This window comes from Lonchura striata, chromosome 11 (assembly GCF_050655825.1).
Source record: "Lonchura striata isolate lonStrDom1 chromosome 11, ASM5065582v1, whole genome shotgun sequence".
In the NCBI taxonomy this organism is placed as follows: domain Eukaryota; kingdom Metazoa; phylum Chordata; class Aves; order Passeriformes; family Estrildidae; genus Lonchura; species Lonchura striata.
This window is the reverse complement of record NC_140713.1, coordinates 12,433,965-12,452,160: the sequence shown is the minus strand read 5'-3', so window position 1 is coordinate 12,452,160 and position 18,196 is coordinate 12,433,965. Positions and strand designations below refer to the sequence as shown.

The following is an 18,196-nucleotide window of genomic DNA, read 5'->3' as shown; positions in this document are numbered from 1 at the left end:
CATGAATATGGAAAAGGTTTCCTTGTGGGAGACAGAAATGAAGTGACAGTGCAGCAGCTGGCCAACAAATCCGTGTGACTATTGGTACAAGGGTATAAATATCACCCACTGCTGCAAGCACAAGTTAAAGATGTGGCATAGACAATCAGTTTTTAAGTTGTCTCCTGTGCAAAAGAACTGTTGACTCAATCAAGAAATACAAAAATAAAATCTACAGCTAAGGCTTTATTGTGGGGCCAGAGAATTCCTTTGAAGCTGCTGGTGGTGGCTGCTGCCAGGAGCAGGACATTTGCTTCAGTGATTCATTACCCCTAATCAGGTCAGGTGTTCCTTATAAACCTAAAACCAGCAATTTACCAGATACTTAGGTTTTATTTTAGCACTGAGAAGTGCCCTGAGAAAGGAGTATGACTCAGGTTCCTAACAGCTGTAGATTTGGTTCAAGTAGTGAGAAGTTAGGTGCATCTTCCAAGTATTTAGAGCTAATGGAAAACAGAGTATTTTGAAATTCATCTCAGCTGACAGAACCATGCTTCTAAATCAAAGTTCTCTGTAACTGTGCAAATTCTGTCCAGCATAATTGGCTAGAAATGCTATCTAGGTGTTAAAAATATCAGTCACTTCAGATAAGCTGTTATCAGGTGTGCAAATTAGTTTGCAGGTAAAATAGCTCTCGACAGATCCCAAAATTAAAACTGCCTGGTGTCATGTGGGTTTATTTAGTCCTACTCCACCGGAGACCCCCACCTGAAAGTTTTCTCCATACTGATTTTGGACACAATGGAGAGTTAGATTAATGATAGCTGGGATAGTAGCATGATATAGCATGTTAGGAAAAGGAGACATTACAGCTGTCTTTGTGTGAGCATCGCTCCATGACTCTGAGGGGGGTTTGTGTCACAAGCTGGATTTCTTGTAAAAACTTGTCAGTATAATTGGTATTCTCGATCAAGTGTTTGGGCTTAGGTTTTTTTCTTGCATTTGAATGAGAATAAATTATGACAGTATATTTAGCATTTGTTTAGGGAGAAGGATTTGTGGCCCTACTGGAGAATGCTGAACAAGGAGATGACTCTGAAGGTATGCCTCTCTGTTTTTGAGTAATTGGGTAGCAGGATCCCAAGGCAATTTGTTTCTTATAGAATCTTCCTTGTGAAACTCTTTGCTGAAATATGTGGATACCTGAGATGTGTCAATATGTGGATACCTGAGAAAAATCAACATAGGATTTCCTTCCATTTAATTTTGTGCACATCAACACATTTCTTCATTAGACTTCAAGCTTTCAAAAAAGCTGTCAGTGTTTTCCCGCAGTAAAATTAGGACTTAAATCTTCATCCAGTTGCTTTTTCTCACAGCACAGCTCTCTGTGGACAGAAGCAGAGAATCTGCACATGCTTTGTTCTCTATCCACATCCCTGGCATATGTTCAGTGACATTGTATAGGCCAAATCATTTGTGCAAGCTCTGGTTTTCCTAATGCTGTCAGGTCAGAAAAATGATTGACCAAGTTCAGGTGGCTTATTTTTCATATTGTTGGGTTTTGGTTTATTGTTATTGGTTTTGTTTTTCTTTTTAAATAATTGGTTCGAACAAGAAAAGCTTCATTACAATCACAATAGATGACAAGCATAAACCTTAATTTACAGCTGTGGGGGAACACTGTGTTCTGGATTACCTGTCAGTGAGAGCAAGCACCTATCACTTCAGAATTACAACAAAGGAGAAATGGAAGGCTGCCTTCTCTGCTCCCAGGTACTGCTCTGTTCTGCAGTGTCATGGTGAAATATTAATTACATTTATCAGAACAGGATTAAATGTGGAACGAATGATTAATTATTTGACACTGGAATAGATTAAAGTTTTGTTCAGGGTTTATGTATTCATTAATAACTTGTTAAATCAAAGAGAGGAGGAGCAGTCTTTTCAGTTGTGTTAGTGCAGTGATTTGTGCAATTTATTTGGTATTTGAAGGTGTTTTCTGTAACAAAGTAATTGTCATGATAATATATTCTACTTACTGTGTAGTGCAGAGTATACTTCTTTGCAGGTCTTAGCCTTTTACTTTCTTCTTGTATGATGTTTTGAAAGGTCATTGACATAAGGGTTAATGTAACACATCCTTGATGAATTTTTGCTCTCAGAGCAGAAGCAGTAGGCTCATGCTCCTAGAAAAGGGACCTGCTATCAAGAGAGCAGGTGAGTGTGAGCCTGGATGGTTCCCTGCCCAGTAGCCCACTGGTGTGCTCATACTGTGCCTCAATGTTGTCATACAGGTCAGGTGAATTCTTTACCAGGATGTGGCAGCAGGAGGCTCATACTCAGAACTGTGTCTAGAATGTGTATCTTAGGGTATTTCTGAGCTGAAAAGATTTTCCAAAAAAATCCTTAGGAAGGTTCCACTTTCATGTTGACGGTGCTCTCTGCCTAGTCATAGTGCCTTGTGGTATTTTCACTTAATTTTTACTGGGCTGATGGCAAGATTGACTAGTTACTGCTGGGATTGCTTGCATTTGATAGCACTTTATGCATACAGTGCATTGACTGAAGGTTGCCAAAGAGGTTCAGCTTTGCCTTGTCCTGCCTCCCTCAACAGGAGATGGCCACGCTGTTCTTCATCACTGCTTATATTCAATAGCTGCTGTGTTGTGCTCAACTGGGAGGGAGGGGGAGCTTGTATTCACATGTGCCATTCAAGCCTTAGCTGGTACTTTGTGAGTGACAGAAGGCATCGTGTACATGCATTTGCTTTCTTTGTACAAGGAATTCCTCCTTTCTCCTCAAAAGATGTGTCTTCATGAAGTTCAGTATTTAACTAAGGGAATCAGGACAAGGTTCCCCCTTTGTGACTGAATATTTACCAGCATAACCAGGTAAATATTTATCCTTCAGCACTTTGTTTTCTCTGTTCACACTGCATATTGTTGAGAGAATCACAAGATGTAGGGTTTGAGTTTTTATAAGAGGTGCAGAGGTTAATTAAGACCAGATTCTGACTGGGTCTTGATGGATGCTACTGTGTGAAGGGAAGAAGAAGCCCAGGTACTTCCAGAAATGAAAATTAGAGAAAAAGATTGAAAACACGTGACCACATTTGAAAAGATCATACTCCCCCAAACACCATCCCCTGCCCTGCCCCAGAGAGCTCAGCTGGTTTGGGCATTGCAAGGCAGCAAGCACAGGCTGCAACTGCAATGACATGGTTATTCCTTTAGGAAAGCCCTAAAATTCCAGGGCTTGAGAGAAAATATAACCAATGTAGCACTACTGAGAGATGCTAAAGAAGGTGTCACACTGAAGATGAGATACACCACACTAGATCAATAAATAGCCCTCTGACTAACTGGAAACAGTGATGCTGATTATCATTTCTGTCTCATTTAAATAAACTCTTCAGTATCAGGGTTCAAGCTGTGTGTCCCAGTGGTGCTGTGGTACAAAAGGATATTCACTAGCCTAAGTGTAGGGGACATTTTGGGGGAACATGCTTTTTCTGCAAAGCATTTTCCAAGCTTTGGAGCTGCTGGATTTATGATTTGTCATATTTATTAGTCAATTCCCATTCCTCACCATCATTATTAAAAATGACACCACCAGTTTTTGTATCCTGGACTGTGTTGTATTGGTCTTAGTAATAACATTCTTTATTTTTAAGTTGAGAGTGTTTTGTTTATGTTCTCTATCCACCAGGGAAAATATACTTCTGCTATTGCTGCAACGCACAAGGGACAGTTAAATCTAATAACTTAATCTAGACTTCTAGAAACAAAATTAAATTTTCAAATAAAGGCAAACTGACAGCTAAGGCATAAATCTTTTATTTAAAATAGAAAATAACCCCATTCAAATGCAATCAGAGAAGACAGATGTAGGTAAAAAACAAGTAGAGATAGATATACGGTGCATAAATTTTCTATGTCTGTGTGATAGATCAAACAAGGTGACCTTAAAAATGTTCCTAAAACATCAGCTAAAATAGGAAATTTGCATATATTTAAATACTGCTTGTTAATGAAAGATGGACTGGAAAGAATGTTAATAGTGAGAGGAATATGTAGCATGGGTGTAGTGTGCAACAGAAAGGTCACGCTAACTATCAGTGGCTGAAACGTAAATATTTACTAGTTTGAAGCTGGCAGAAAGTGCTAGAAATAAGAAATATTATCTTCTGGTACTTAATTTATCTTCTTAGCTAAAATATTTAGCTGAAAAAAAGATCTTGAGTCAGCAAAGTTCCTAATTAACCAAATGCTAAAAGTCAGACATCCTCTTAGATCCAAATTACCTTAATGGGACTACTCACAGCTGCAGTTTTACTAGAGACAAGGGCAGGCTCCTGTGATAAAGCATGTTATCAAGATCACAGCAGTTGCTATGAAATTTTATCTGCTTTGCACTGGTAAAAAGAGATGTTTATACTCAGATTTCTCAAGTGTATTTCATTCCATTTTCTTGGGTGCAGTTCTGTGGAAGATGCTTGGGTTTGTTTAAGTGTGAGATCAGACTGCTGCCTGGGAGATGGCACTTATTTCTGACTCAGGAGAGAAAATGTAGCTCATCAAGATGACCTGTTATTAAATCATGAGGAGCTCTTTTGTGTAAATAATCTCCTTGGACAAAAAGTTGCCTGGGGTTTCTTGATTCCTGCTACATTCTTTCCTGGAAAGCTTTTCCTCTGTCCCCCTGTCCTCAGAGCAGCAGGTGAGCCAGGCTGCTGGGCCAGGATGTATTTAGATTCAGTCTGCCCAGGTGTCTGCAGTGAGCCTCCAGCTTTCTCATCACATCCTCACAAGGGAATTTCTCCAGCTACGTAGGCAGTGGCATAGGTACCTCTTGCTCAGCTCCACTGCCTTTAAAGAGTTTGAGACTGGCTTGTCCATCTGGTCATCCCTAGAAGTACATTGTAATTATCTCCAGGTTCTTAATAAATCTGGGTTTTCTAGAGATTTCCACTGTAATTGGATCAGTCATTAATGTAGCCCAGATTTCCCACTGTATTCTGCTGAGATTACATCTGTTCCCATACAGTGACCCAGTTAGAGCCAAGACACCTGTGTGACTGTGACAAAGGAAATCCATTTGTGAAATGTTATAAATATTTTGATGTACAAGATCATAATAAAAGATATGTAGTTAGGGCAAGCAGCATCACCCAGAGCCTGGAAATAGCAGATGAATGTGCCAGTGGCTTTCCAGCACTCCAGACATGGAGACTGATAGGCACAGGGGATTTATCCTTTCAATTTCCTTGTTTGATGTTTTCTACCTGTTGTTTTGCTAGCTCATTTATGTTCTCTCATGTAGGTTTTATGAATTATTTGCTTTTAAAGTCGAATAATTCTGAAAGGTCTTTTTTTGTATTCATTGCTAGGAAAAGTGTAAGTCATTGATTAGTGACAAATGCCATCTTTTGAGAAGTTCTCTTAATCTTTGGGATGTCTGTTTTGAAGGTCACTTCCATTTATTAAAGAATTGCAACTGTACACCTGAATATTTCATGAATTGCCAGTATTGTTTCTGGCTTTTGCAATACTTCTGCAATAGGAGATAGATTTTTAACATATTGCCCAGAAAGCTACATACTGACCTAATATTATGTTGTCAAGTTGCATTGTTTCTGTCATATTTGTATTACATAAGACAGGACAAATCAAAGTCTGAGGTGGTGTATATAATGGGAATCCTGTCCTCACACTGGGTGTTGTCTATGTGAGGCTGCTCCAGTTGTAGCAGAAACCTCTGCTAACAGCTGCACTATATGGGGTGAAGATACAAAACCAGATAGCAATAGAAAATAGCCAGAGGGGCTTGCAATAAAATTGTGTAGATTAATCACAGGATTCCCTTGGATGACTGGCATGCCATAGATCTGGGGCCCTTTTCTTTGGCCTCAGTTGCTGAGGAATGTTCTCTCAATAAGGCAGGATTTGGTGCATCATAAAAAGCACAAGGCTCTCACTGTTTCTTGATGAGAGCTCTTGCTGCCCATGGCAGGGGCCTGTCATTCAATGAAAAGGCCTTAGACTCGGTGTCCACTGGTGATTTGTGTTTAGGTGTGTTCTGTTTGTACTGTCTCACCTCATGGGAAAGAGCTGTTGAAGACAAAGTTCTTCTCACTGTGGGATCATTAAATCCAGGTCATCTAGAAAAGATTTGATCTGTGAAAGAAATGTTCTGTGTGTTTTTATAATAAAACATGTCTTGGTAGGAGACATTTTAGAAATGCTGCTTTCAGGACTGTATTAGTGCAAAATTTAAAATTTGCCCTGTACTCTCAGCACTCTAGAAACTCAGCTTCCAAGATTATATGAACTTTATCCACATACTGTTTTCTTTAAACTTGAAAATTTTGGCTGCCTTGTAGATAAATTTAGATTATAGAATCATTAGAGCTTTCTCATTTAGGTTTATTTGTTTACAAGTGGCCTGTTCAAAAAATGATATGTTGTTCTTTCCTATGGGTTAGCCACAGTAGAGTATGTGTATTGGGGCAGCCAAAATACAAGGAGACAATTAGCTTTTCTACCAGAGACTAGTTTTGTTAACATTCCCTTGATTTGACAGCTGGAATAGATGAATGTCATTACTGACCTTTTCAATTTTACAGCTTCTTCACTTTCATAATTCCAACTCCTGCAGCTGCAGCATGGAAATGAACCTTAATAATGTTCCCCAAACTCTCGAAAATGCATTACTTACCAGTTACATTTTACAATACTCTAAGCAGTCAGAACCTTTCATATCACTGCTTTTGAAACCATAGACTAAATGCAATTATCATTAGCAATTATATCTTAGAAATTTCTTGACTGCTTTTGTGGAGCAGATCTGGGCAATCAGGCATTAGGTATCCATATTTCAATGTAATGGAAAAATGAACATTTTCAATGATAGAAAAAAAAAATTCCCAAGTTTTAATTATTGCTGGAAGATATTCTCTAGGTTCTGCTACTAATGCCTTTCATTTAGTGTTATAGGGTCAAATACTGCTCACTTTAGCAATGTGAATAATTCTAGTGAAGCTAATATAAGTAAATATAAAGAGCAGAACCAGTTATAGAATGTAAATGTCAAAAGTACAATTGTGTAAGCTAAGGTGTCCCACTGAAATCAAAGTAATGAGAAGATGCTATTCTAGATGAGACTGCTGTTTTTCTTAGTTCACTTAATCACAGTCTGCATTTATTTTAATTAAGTTCTAGTTAAAAAAGAGAAAGGGTTAGAAGGGATTCCATCACTATGGAGAATGTGAGGTTAAGTGACTTAAAACTCTTTATGAGGGGGCGGTGGTGTTTGTTTTATATACAAAGTAAGACTAGTCCAGATTTGACTATCCAGATCAGGTAAAACCATAGGATTCATAATTGGAAAGCAAGGTGGAATTGTGCAGAATAGCAAAATTAACCTTAGAAACAAGAATCCAAATTGTTAGTGATGTTACTTGGTGGGCTCTAGGGGTGGCTGTGGGGCTTACAGAGGAGCTCACCAGCAATAACCTCTTGCTCTTCCTCCTGCCAGACAGCCTGGTTAAGTCCACAGTGTATTAACCACATTTTAACATGCTTTTACAGTCCTTTTGAAAGGCTTTTTTTTCAAGCTCTTATGTAGCTAATGGGTTGTCTCTTCTGGGAGTTAAAATATCCTAATGAGATTAACTCATTAAATAACTGCCCATCACTTAGTTGCTGATACTCTCTTTTATTTGTAGAAGGGAGTGCTGCCTCTGAAAATGTTAGTGTTGCTTGGAGACAATTTGTCTTTGAATAGTTTTAGATTATTACATTTTCCATCCTAGATAAGTCAGCATCCTTTCCCCATCACACAAGTAGATTGGTTGATGTGTAACAGTCTTCCTCCCTTCAGGCTGGTCAGGCAAAGGTGATAGCTTTTGCCCTGATATTGCCTCCTTCCTTAAGGAACAAGACTTAAATCTCCCTGTGACTAATTAGTTGTCTCTCAAAGGATGGATTTTGGTACTCACACAAACAGAATAGCGCCATTGCCTTCCACAGATCTCAAGAAGGAAAAAACAAAGGGACTTCCCCTCAAATTTTACAAATTAGCAACAACCTCCTGCAAATAAAATGTATAACCAGCTCCCAAATAAAATATACATATGAATATTTATGAAGCAGCAAACGCCACAGCAGAGAACACAGAATAGCAGTGAACCTGCACACTGGTGTCAAGTGGCAGGAGGCATTGCCTCCTTTTAACAGAGGTGGCCCGAGTCTCATTTCTGCTGCCTTATTTGTGGCCCAGTGCTCAGGGGAAGTTTGAGTGAGTGGCTGTTTGGGGCAAGGCCAGAAAGGAGTTGGGTTTTGGAATGCCTCCTCAGGGAGCTTGGCTTGGAAAGAGGCGGCAGAGGTGCCAGAAGGAGTCCAGGCTGTGAGACCTGGTTTGGCTGTGCAGTTACGCCCATCGCTCCAGTTTCAAGAACAAATGTTCTGTCCCTGGACAAAGGACTCGAGTAATGCCAAGATTCCTTGAGGAGCTGGCTGGCTGCTCGGGCTGCTGGCACGCTTTATCCCTGAGGAGCCCGGGAGTTTCCCGGCACGGAGGGCACAGGAGGCCTCCAGAGAAGGAGCTGCCTCGCAGGTCCACACGGGCAGCAGCGTGTGCGCTTCCAGCAGCAGCCTGTGGGAAAGCAGCGGAGCAAAGCTCGCATTTGGGAAATCCCCACAGCACAGCCGGTGCACAGCCAGGGTAAGGCGCGGTCTGAAGAAGGTTGATCTTTCTGTCCACTTAATGAGCCCATACTGGAAAATGAGACGTGCTTTTGTGATGACTGTTTAAGACCATACTGCTGTTGTGATGACACGAGTGTAAACCCAACAATTTCATTTATAGCTCTTAAGGATATAAAACAGAATTACATGCAACATTTAAAAGACATAAGGTGTTTTTCTTGTGGGCTATGCTGCTCAAGTGTTTGTCTACACAGTCTTTCTGCTTGTTTCTAAATAAAGCTCTGGTTTCTTCATAGTCATCTGTCCAGGAAACTTGAAGGGTGCTCTGTTTGCTCCAGTGATGAAATCTGTTGACTCAGATGTTTGATTAGTATTTAATGTGAGACAGCACATTGATGCTGATTTAAAAAAAGTGAGTGTACACAGTAATCTCTTGTGCTTTTCACAGATAGCAGTGATGACAGTTTTCAATATTACATTCAGAATTACCCTGGGAAAGGATGTGCTCAGCCCAGGATGCAGTCCATGCTGCACGGTGTGCTCTGGAAATGCAAAATAATAACAGCTTATGTTAGTAGCATAAAGCATTGATTACATGTGCTTTGATGTGACGAGCCACACCACTGACTGAACTTGGAGCAGCTGCCAGGGACTGAGTCACCATGTGATTGTTTTTAGTCAAGCAGTTTCTGAATCATGGGCCTATAATTGCTTCAGATTCCTGTTATTGATCTCTTATGTCAAAATAATTGAACTTTATGGTTGACTTCTGATGCTTATTGAGAAATCATATAATTACTTCCAACTAGCTGTGAGTCAATAGCAGTTGAGTACATACCAATATTCAGAGTGCTTGATATATAAATTTTCTTCCAAATAAAGCCAAGACCTACAATATATTAATAAATCTAGCGGTCTGGATGCATGGTCCTAAGTTACATAATTGTATCAGCTAATATTTGTAGTACCTGGAATATCTGCTATGTGTTTGCAGACAAATTATACCAACTTCAATCCCAGCCCTACAAACTGGGGCTCTGTTCCTGCAGAGCCTGGCAGGGTCTGCATGGATGCAGCAGCTGGACACACAGAGCACAGCTCGAGGTCTTGCTGGCCCAGCAAATGCTGTGAAATGCTGGGAGCCAGCACATTTTATTGTGCTGAGGCTGGTGGGGACGTATCCTATAAAACACAAAAAAATTCTTCTCTTTCCACTTAAAGTTCACACCAGTCTAGAAAATCCTGTCCTGTGTATCACTTCCTCTTTTTAGCTTTGCCTTTGCTCATTTGCTTATACCAATAAACTGTCTGGAGCCTTATTTACAAATCCTTGTATTCACCACACAGACATCCTTGTCCTCCTTCAGAGTAGACAAAAAATGCACAATCTCTTCTTCAAAAAGCTTGTACTCCTACATTTCCACAAAAATCTATCATTTTTGTTGACTACAGGGTGGTGACAAATAGACAGTTGCAATCCTTTTGAACAGGCAGTTTAAAAAAGCTCCCTGAAAAGCCAAGACTCTTTTCTAGAATGATTTAAAGCTGAGAATTTTTGCACCCCACTGCTGATGGGGAATAGACTCTATACACATACAGTGCAGGAAAGGGACTTGGGTGATAAAAGATGTTTTGCTTGAAGGTAATGAAGACTTCATGTGGCCTCATTGAATAGCTTTATCCCTCAATTTTTACATCAAATCTTACCTGAGACAGCCCATTAGCTTTACAGAGTCTTCTTTTCCATGTAATCATTGTGCTGCTAGTGCAGGTTTTATTCACATCTGCATTTCTTTAAGTATTGTTTTATTAATTCTCTTTCCTTCAGAGGAATGAAGCAGTAATCAGCCAGTGCATTTAGTACCTACTCACATTAATATCTAGACAATGCAGTGATTTGGAATTCTTTACACCTTTTTGTAGGTTTTTCATTATATTTCTTAGTGTCTTGAGGATGCCTTTCCTCATGGCACTTTACAATAAACCTTTGCAAAATGAATGGCTTTCATTATGAAATCAATGATATTCCCTCTAAACTTCAGGGGCAATGTCAAAGAAAAGCTACCATAATTGCTAATGCTGAGCAGTTTTTTATGACCAAACTCTACTTTCCAGATGTCACAGCAATACAGTCATCACCTTCCTCAGCACTTTTGCCTTCCCTTGTCACTATAGGTCTCTCAAGAAAGCGATTGTCAGCCATGTATTTTTCTGTTGTTATGTCTTTACTCTGATTTCTGTTTGAATTGAGCCTTAAAGCTACCCTTTTAGGTAGAAATGGTGTTAATTTTATACCTGTGACTCTGCATAGCAGGAACCTCTGACCCCTGCCTCACCTAAAACATGATATAAGGATGAATTTTAATTCTGAAGAAAAAATGTAGTAATTAAGAACTTGATGTATCAGTTTTAATTCCTTTTTCTTGTTTCCAAAGACCTGCCATGCAGACAGAGTACTGCCTGTGACCAGCCCACTACAGTCCACTCTTCTGAGTACTATGTCAGGTGTTAGAGATTTTAATTCGAGGTGGAGTCCATAGTAGCATTATTAAGGCACCAAATCCAGTGTGCCTATTAGCACTGGCCCCTGGCTGCTTGCTGCATGCACTGGCTGGCCCAGGAGTAGCACTCTGCTCAGTTTGGTCCTGCCTGACACAGGGACTGGGACCAGAGGAGCTCTCTGCACAGAGGCTGCCCAGGACTGCTGTAGACACATAAGTTCCTCAAAATTCTGATCAAAAATAAATTAAGCACATTTTTCTCTTAAAGTGGACCTTTGATCTTATGTGTTCATGTATTCCAGCAACAGAGGGAATGCAAGCTAATAGGCTTGGTAAAAGGAAGCTGCTTAGGAGCTCAGCAGCTGTTCATTAAATCAGATACTGCGGCTGTTCCACTTCTCAACATCTTTCCAAGGTGCAAAACTGCATCAGCTTGTTCTCTCTCAGAGAGACAGTTTCTCCCACTTCTGTTTTATGAGGTTCACAAGAAAATGCAACTGAAATCCTAAAGTTTTTCAGCATCTTGGTACTCTCTTGATTAGTATTCTCTCGATTATAAACAGCTTAATGTGTCTTCCTATTTTTAGTGCAGAAATAGACATCTGAGTCATTAATTTGTTTGCCTTCTTTGAGGCCATTGAAATGTGGAAAATATGAGTTAGCTGCCCCTGGCTACAGTGGGGGCAATAATGGACATGGTGACAGGCAGACTTATAGCAGGATCATGCTACCAGGCATTACAATTACAGTTCACTCAGGGAAGTTACTTTGACTTCTTTAAGTAGCAACTGTAGTTAAATGATTCTTTAGAGCCTGTATTTAGGTGGTTGCATTTTTGTCATAACCATACCATTGGTTCTCCTGATGCTATGTTTCTCTTCAAAGGCTTAAATTGTCTTATCTCATTTCCTGCCTTAATTGCTTTAAATGTACTGACAAGCACAACTGACCAATTATTAGCACTTTTTCTCATCTTGTCTCATTTGTTATCCATGATGCTCTTCCATGTTGTAATTACTTTTCAATTTTCATGACTCAGAATAGGAGGTGTACATAATGAATATAAATAGCAAATTGATTAAATGTAACATGCATTGTAGCACCAGTGAGATTGTCATTTGTTATTAATGAGAGAGATTGGTCAGGTGCTTGTGAATAGGCGTGTGATGCACAGCAATCCAAATCTAACAGTGTAAGGCTGTGACCAACTTTCTGCAGTATTATTGTGATCCAACACAAAAGGAAGCTGTGCATGATTTTCAAGATAGATTTGTATTCCTCTGTTTTGGTGCCATTTTAACTTTTTGGGCTTTAATAGCAAAACATGCAGGTCAGGTTAACTGGGAATATTCCAATAAATGGTGTGTCTCTGTAAGGCACCAAATTTCAAAGTCTGAGTCCTTTTGTGGGAGTTAAAATACTGAGTTTTACAACGCTGAAATTAAATGAGGCCTTGGCCTGCACTGGTGTCCAGCAGGACAGTAGTCAGGCAGCTCTTGCAAGAAATACAGGAGCCTGCTGTTCCTATCTCTGTGCCAGATTTAACCAGGCACTCAAAACTTGAGCTTTGCATCCTTACTAAGGCACCAGCCACCAGGCAGTGCACTGCTCCAGAGCCTGTTCTGCTGCTCCTGGTCCAGCTGGTTCACTGTACATAAAGCAATAACCATTGAGAACTGGTCTGCTATGAACTATCTGCCATTAGAGTTGGTGGCTTTGAGAGGTCTCTTGCATATCAATGTCTGACAAGAAGTTTGTTTGATAGCCAAAGTTTTCTTTTGTGGAATGAGGAAGGTTTCTTCATTTTATTGCGGTGAAACAGATAGAAAGGCTTAAAAATTAAAATGGCCATGTAGGAAATTGCTTTTAAATCTTGAGCCTTAAGCCTTAGAATCCAAACAGCTGAATCCTTGTTCCCTCCATGAAACTCCCTAATTTTACTCTGGATTAACAAAGATTTGGTGTTTTTCAGAGTCATAGCCTTGGTAGTACTTTCGTTCTTTGTTGATGTGCATTCCTTTTGCTGCATTAACTTCAAAAATATTTGCACCCGGTGAAGATGTGATGGATGGCCATTTGTTCTAGCCATGTACCATACTCAATTAACAACAAAAAAAAGCAGTTTTCCTTCCAAATTACATTTTACAGTGTGAACATCAGTATTATTTACCTGAATCTAAGTGATTAACTGAAGATTAAACCTTGTTATTTAATTCTTTCATCTTCAGCTTTCATAAGTGAATGTAGGGACTTTATTAGCATTATTTAAAACAAAAATTTTTATCATAAAGCCTTTGAAGAACTAAATAAAAATGTTATGCTGTTGTTATGCACCACAAGAAGAAAAGAATCTCTGAAATTTACTCTAAAATTAGAGACTTTAATCTGCATAATTTATACACCGAGCATTCATAAAAAGGACTACAATTGAAACTCACCTGTCATCAAAAGTAAAAGGATGGAAACAATAGCTAAGACTGAGGCAGGGAAATGGTATTATGGATGTTATTTCCTAAATATTTGCTAAGGAACGGTTTCTACCAGTTACTGAGGAAATTAAGGGAAAGTGACAAAGCAACAATCATTTCCAAGTAATAGTTCTTTTTTTCTTTTCATTATCTGAGCTGTCTGCCCTCAGATCTGCTGCATTGTTCAGATTTAAAAACATTTCCTGCTGTCAGAGACGAGGCAGGGACTGTCCAGCCAGGCAGGGAGGGAGTGGGCGCCTGCAGGGCGGCTCCGCAGGCTGGGCTCTGCTGCCTCCAGCCCCGGCTGTGCCCAGCTGGGCGAGGCTCAGAGCTGCCCTTGATCAAACCCACCAAAACCAGCCTAGCATTTTCAAATAATAAGATGGACTTCCCCATTCTGCTTACATTTTTTTTTTTCCCCTGCCTCATGACCCCCCAGAGGGACTAGATTGCTTTTTCTTGCCTTTGGAAACAATTTTGGCTCTTCAGGGTTTTTCCTCTTCGCCCTGCTCCTGGCAGAGGTTCTCCTGTTTTATCTCCAGAAGGGATCTCATTGCTAAACAAGAGCCCTGGGCAGGATTTACACCCTTCCTCTGGAAACACCAGAAGCTTGTGTCAATTTCTGCTCTTTCATATTCCTGTCAGCTTGTCAGGGACTATCATTCATAAAAAATTTAACAGAGGAAACCTGACAGGATTGGTCTCTTGGTGCTACAACAAAATAAATATTTAATAATGACACGATGATACATTTCCACTAAACAGCTGACATTCTGCACTTTGGCACAATGGGCTAATAGTTCTCTTTATGACTATGCTCCCAGTGAAGTACCTATGCAACAGGTTGATGGACCAAAGCCCAGTGAACAATGCAGAACCAACATCTTAGGACTGAAGGGGCAGAAATCCCCAGTGATTTTCTCACAAAACATGATTTTTTGTGGACTCTGAATTTCAGTGCTCTTGGCCCAGAATTTTTAGGTATATTTGCCCACATCCACTTGCTGAAACTACTGCATCATGTCTCCAGACCTTGCAGTGATTTCAGTGCTTGTTCCAGATGTGTTATTAACAGTTTAGTGACAGCTGTAGCCATATTCTTCAATAAATTGTTTTACTAATTCTGAATTCTAAATTTTAAAATATTGCACTGTTACTGCTGAAGTCCATGAATTGTTCCTCTGACAGCTTGGGATACTTTGTGGAGTAGCAAACTTACAAGTTTTATCACCCTTTCTCTTTCATTTATTCACTTTTTCTCATGTATGAAGTTATGTGAGACAGTTGGACTTGAGGGAGGAACAAGGTACTTTTGCCTTTAAAAATTTTCCGTTTGATATACTTATCTAATTAGTTTTCTCTAGTATTCCAAACTGAATTGAATTAGTATTCCAAAGGAACATTAACATTTGAAACTGGACTTGGTTCATAAATGGAAAATTATTTAAAATATTTTTCTTCTCCTGGCCCTTTCCCCTGTATTTGAAATGATGTAAATAACAAAAGCCAACAATATTTAACAGTCTGATGAAACTTACTGCTTCTTCACTACTTGTACTTCTTTGTTCAATAACTCATGACACCACACAGACTGACCAGTTTGAGGTAGGTTAGAGCACAGTGGTTATTTGTCCAATTAAATACAGCTCTTCTCTACACCCATGGCTGAGAAATCTGCATCCCTCAGTCAAGTGGGGGTGAAGGCCAGGCAGTGTGAGCAGCACTGAATGTTCTGCATCCCACCTGTGGTGATACTGGACTGGTTCAGCCTGAAAAAAGCAGATTGTACAGAGTATGGGTAGGTTGATAGACCTGACACAAGACCTGTTAAATTCTCCTGAGCTACTTTCAAATCTGGGGCCCCCAGGCTGAGCCTTCAGCTAGCACTGCATCTGATGTATGTGCAAACATAAGGAATCTTTCCCTGCCTTTCTTTCCAACTTACAGAAATATTCCAATTAGTTATTTCAGGTGGGAGAAGGGAAAGGAATTTGAAGCCGGGCAAATGTGCAACTGTTGATTTTGCGGTAGTTCTGTCAAAAAAATATATTCTACTTTAATACACACCATTTGGAAAGCAAAGTCCCTTTTAAAATGCTTCAGAACTCATGTCCTTTTTAATTGCCTGGAATTCATGGTGGCTGTGTGAGAAAGCCATAAACATATACAATCATAAAAACACATTTAGACAACCCAAACAGAATCAGTGCCATATTATTTTAGTTTATTATTCCTAGTGGAGTACAGATTGGTCTTGCTACTTTGATATTTATTTATACCAAGGAACTACAAGAACATAAATGCCACTCTTGGGATAATCCTAATGCTGGGGCCGAACAGAATACACATTGCATCTGTCTCATTTGCTGTGAAATGAAGGAGTGTTTAGGTGTAATCCTGCTAATGAAGGACAAAGTTGAAGGTCAAATGTAGCCTTCAGAATGAATGTGTCACTGTGAAGCTGAGAGAACTGTAATTCTGCATTAAAAAGTTTTCTTAAAATATCAAATAACTAAGATGCAAAAAATTTAAATGTAGCACTTTGGTTTTATTGTTCTCTTTTCTTTGAAGCCACTCAAGGATTGTGTTCAAAATTTAAGCGCTCATATGAAAAATTAATGATGGGTTTTTGCTAGACAGAAAGCCTTTTTATTTTGCACATGATTAACAAAGAAAACTCAATGCAAAAGTGAGATGCTCAGCAGGGGGTGGTTCTTTCAGAGTCCAGCTCACAGCTTCACACCATAACATTTATTGACATGGGAAAATACCCACTTTTATCCAAAGACAGTTAAACACATAGGATATGTGCAGGGCTGTACGTACTGAATAACAAGGAACAGATTCTCCACAAAGGAAAATGTCAACCAAAATAAACAAACAGCCTAGCAGCAGGCTGGCCCTGCACTGCCTCTGGGCTGCTTCGAGTCTGCTGCAGAGCCAAGTGCAATGTTAGTCTTTTGCTGGTTATTGTCAGGAAGTAGATTATGGGCTGAGAGGCTGCAGGGTGACTTCAGACAGTCTGCCTGCAGCAGAAGAGAAGCCAAGGACGTGTAGGCAGTATAGAATATAAAGCAGAGCTGCACTCTGCTCACAGACTGGTTTGATTTCATGTTCCTCACCTACAAAGTTCTCATTTGGGGGGCTCAGGGTACTTTTCCCACAATGTAAAATCACAGAGAAAACTCATACGAGCTTGTGCAGCTGAAAACTTTAACCCTGTCATTTCTGTGCCCGCCCCTCAGTTTTTGTAACTTCTGGTTTTGATCTCGTCAGCCAACTCTGTACATTTTCTGGAATTCAGAAGGGCCATCTGCTACCCACACACTCAAGAAGAAAGTCACACAAAAAGGTATGACTTTTGCAAATTATAATGGAATTATAATGAGTCTTACTTATTCCAAGCATAAGAAAAAGCTAACATCTGTTACTAGTGTGTATTTATTATTTGTTCCTAAATACAGGAGACTTTTATAAATACCTGTTAAATATAACAATACACTACAAAGAGCTGAGTGGGTTTATAAATCTCAAGCCAGACTTGGTGTTTTGGTGTCAATCAAGAATGAAGCAAATCACTCTGGGCAAAATGGACCAGAAAACTTTCTGTTCTTCTTATACTAAAAAATGGGGAATGGCATTCACTTCCTCTCTCCCACTCACCAAATACCATTATGAACTACAAACTGTACTTGCATGTAGGTTCCAAGAGGATTTTTGGAAACACTATGATAAGTACTCATAAAAGATACAGGAATCTCAAACAGAAGTCTTTCATGTAGAAAATTGTTTTCCTTAAAACTACATTCCCATAGGCAGCAAGGATGGTGGTTCCCATGCAAGCTGAAGTAAGGAAGCCTGAAGAACATTTAAGTTGGTAAGAACTGGCCTTCTGCAGGAAGAGTGTCTAAGTTATATTTCTAAGTGATAAGGAATCAGTTGCTCTACATAGAAAAAGCCAAAGCCACAAGTACAGCACCTGATAATAGCAGTTGTGAGCCTTTCCAAATTCTTTGTCTGATTTAGTTATAATTTGTTTGCTTGAAGACTTCTTTTGAAGTTATCTATGGTAGTGGCACTGAGGTGCAGTGACTGTTGTACAATTATAGAACCAGGTTGGCAGAATGATTGAACTGGCTAACTGCCATTTTCACAGCAACTGGGTTTTTTTCTTGTGGATTTTAGATCAGTTCCCTGCAGGAACAGATTGAGTGGAGTTTTTATATTGTTATTATGGCTGTTTTGATATTGCAGTAATGATTTTTTGATATTTGATAATAAAGCCTTGAGATAATAGCAGTGGAAGCCTCAGCGTAGCTTTCATAATCTATTGATTTTGTGGCTTTTTTCAGGGTGAATTTTTTTTTTCTTTGTTATCATTGGTTGTTTGGTTTTTAAATTATTTTTGTGGGGATTTCTCTCAGCGCTTTTTCATACCACACAGTGCTGCTACGTATGGAGTATATACAAACAATCTGTTCATTTCATCCTGTCAAGTGCTACTAACCAAATACAAATACAGTCCAAGTTTGGTTCT

At 39.5% G+C, this 18,196-nt stretch overlaps 1 long non-coding RNA gene across 1 annotated transcript; it reads left to right on the top strand.

The window, feature by feature from the left end:
- The first annotated feature begins 557 nt into the window (after window positions 1-557).
- On the top strand, window positions 558-18,129 carry LOC146766414 (uncharacterized). Its single transcript, XR_014957877.1, has 4 exons — window positions 558-1,080; window positions 1,650-1,755; window positions 16,936-17,011; window positions 17,475-18,129. It is a non-coding gene; the product is annotated as an uncharacterized LOC146766414 (long non-coding RNA).
- The last annotated feature ends 67 nt before the right edge of the window (window positions 18,130-18,196 follow it).